Source organism: Sinocyclocheilus grahami, unplaced genomic scaffold, assembly GCF_001515645.1.
Source record: "Sinocyclocheilus grahami isolate Dianchi unplaced genomic scaffold, SAMN03320097.WGS_v1.1 scaffold1167.1, whole genome shotgun sequence".
Lineage (NCBI taxonomy): Eukaryota > Metazoa > Chordata > Actinopteri > Cypriniformes > Cyprinidae > Sinocyclocheilus > Sinocyclocheilus grahami.
Genome location: NW_015506346.1, coordinates 123209 through 126296, shown reverse-complemented (window position 1 = coordinate 126296; position 3088 = coordinate 123209).

Genomic DNA, 3088 nt, shown 5'->3' with positions numbered 1-3088 from the left:
AAATTATTCTAATATTATAACGTTTCTAATCAATAAACATTTTAGTATTTTTACAAAATTGAAAACATTTGCTCTTAACATTTTTGTGGGAATAGTGAGACAGAAATGATAAATAGAAAGAAGTTGAAAAAGACAGCATTTATTTAAAATAGAAATATTTTGTAACATTATAAAGGTCTTTTGTCACTTTTTACCAATTTAATGCATCATTATGCACAAAATTATTAATTTCTGCATAAAAAATGTATGCATTAATAATAAAAAAACTGACCCCAAATTATTGAACGTGTATATATGCATTTTAAATGCTATTTTACATTTTTATGATTTATTAACATGTTTTAAAAATTTTTGTATGTGTAATCTAATATAATTTAACAAATATAAATTATGCAGAATAGCAAAAAAGCATTTTCCCGAATTTGTAATCATTTGTAAATATAATTATATCTAATAATATTATTGTGTCTTATATATCTAATTATATTTAATTATTATATATAAACAATACATGTAAATATAATTGTATTAAGCCAAAAAACATTTTTGCTTCTTTGTGAGACATAAATGATAAATAGAAAAAGAGACAGCATTTATTTAAAATATACATATTTTGTAATATCATATAAATGTCTTTTGTTGTCACTTTTTTTTTTATCAATTTAAAGCATCAAGCATAAAATGTATTTCTTAAAAAATAAAAAAATAAAAACCTGACCCTAAATTATTGAATGCGTGTATATATGAGTGGCTTACAAAATACTTTTATACTTTTTAAATACTTTTTTTTTTTTTTTTTTTTTTTTTATGTAATGTAATGTAATTTTTCTACATGTGCATGCAGAACAGCAAAAAAGCATTTTGCTGAATTGCATATAATTTGTAAATATAATTATAATAATGTTTAATTGGTGTATTTTAATATATCTAATTATAGTTAACTAATATATATATATATATATATATATATCATTTAATCACTTTTTGGGCATTTCCATTTGCTACAATTTGGAAATTATTTTGTCAGTATTAAAATGAAAAGTTAAAATTGAATGCATTATCAGCCATGCCGACACAGATTCTTAGAGAGGGAGAGAGAGAGAGATTTTTTTTTTCCATATATATATTGAAGTTTGCACCAAAATGGAGTGTGCTTTTAATGGTTAAGTGCTTTAGTTGAAGTGTAAACAGTATATGAAGACAAAAGTATAAATACTTTTAAGTATAATTATTTATTTTTTTTGTGAAGTTGTTTTTTCTCTCAGAGTGCTGCCCTCTCCTCCTCCGCTGAGGCGCTGAGTTGGTTGCAGGCTCAGAGAGGGAGTGGGCGGCCAAATGAGACATTGCGGCTAGCGCAGAGGAAGTGCATGCTGATTTCACTTCTCATTTCACTTGTGATCTACAAAAGGTTCCTCATTGCTTACTTATAATTACCTGTCTCTCTGTATGCCTATATCCGTGTGTGTGTGTGCAGATGGGCTTGCTGTATCGCAGGCAGGCTGAGCTGTTATGCCCAGGCAGACACCTACATGAAAGTGAAGAGCTCTCAGAAGTGAAATCAGAACAGATGGTGTTTCAGAGAGCCTGTGCACCTTATTGTGTAAAACTAGCCTTAGGAACTTGTGCTTTGCAATGCATCTATATTATATATGCATGCATTGGTAGTTTTTTTTTAAGTGCCTTAAAATTCACTTTTATTATGAGTTCATTGATTATTTTTCCCTCGTAATATCAAGACGTTTTCATCCCTTGCTGTTTTTTTATAAGCCATGTTGTAATATTGCAGTATACCGTACTTAACACAATGATATATTTGTTTAGTATAGAACAGCTGATATAATATTATGTCCAGTGTATTATATTATGAAACTAACTGTGAAAAATGAGGCTGTTATTGACTCTCACATCAGTATTTTGACTGAAATGGAACAGAAAGGAATAATAAGCAAGCTCCTTAATGACATTTCAATTGGAATGTTTTGCTTTTTGTTCCTTCCACCCCAGTAAAGTCATAAAGCCTCTGTATTATTATCAGCTATTGCCTTTATTTGCTTAACTGTTCACAGCACATAGCCTCATTTCAGGTTGTGTGCATCAGGATAAGTGCATCTTTTGCTTTTAGATTCTTAGTTCTGACCTTAATTAAGTTGAAAGACAAGATTTTTACACTTTTTGAAGAAAACGTAAGTGTTTTTTCTCAGTGCAAAACGTGCCACCAGAATGCCGAGGCAGTGCAATGTGGTTGCTAAGGTGTTTCGAATGTTTTATAGAATGATTTTAGCAAGTTTCTTGCTGGTTTGTCGTTTAGTTGTTAGAACATTATGAAGTTAACTCATTTTTGTAATTTTGCGTTTTAAAGGTGATGGATTCAGAGGCACAGCTTTTTGGAGAGGGTTTTAGCGTCCTGACAGCATGTTTTGGTGTTAGACTGTCAGTACGGTGAACTCAAAATTCATCCCATCTAAAGCACAGCCTGCTTGTGTAACACATCTACTGGCTTCAACAATACATTTCAAGATAATTTCTGTCAGAAAGAATCATCTACGGCAAAATCCATATGCCCTTTCATTCATTCATTCATGGGAATGTGATAGTTTTGTGAAATAAAAAGTGTGTTTATTTATTTAAATAATTATTAAATAGATATTTTATTTATTTATTTTTGGGAATGTGATAGTTTGTATGTATGTATTTATTTATTTGATTAATTATTTATTTAAATATTTGTTTTCATGTTTATAATGATGTAATATTTAATTTAAAGTTGTTCATTTATTTTGTTGTAATATTATTTTTAATTTGTTTTTGTTCCTAAATGTTATTAATTAATTAATTCATTAAATAATTCATTCATTCATTCATTCGTTCATTTATTTATTTAAACAGCTCTTTATTTTAACTTTTTATTGTAATTGATTTCGATTTATTTATTTATTCAAATAATTTTTTTGAATTTGAGGTGTTAACATTTTTGCATTCTGTCTCCATTATTGTTTTAAATGTTATATATAAATGTTCAAGTCTATATAAACTTTTGGGGGGCATTTTTATATTATATTATATTATATTATATTATATTATATTATGT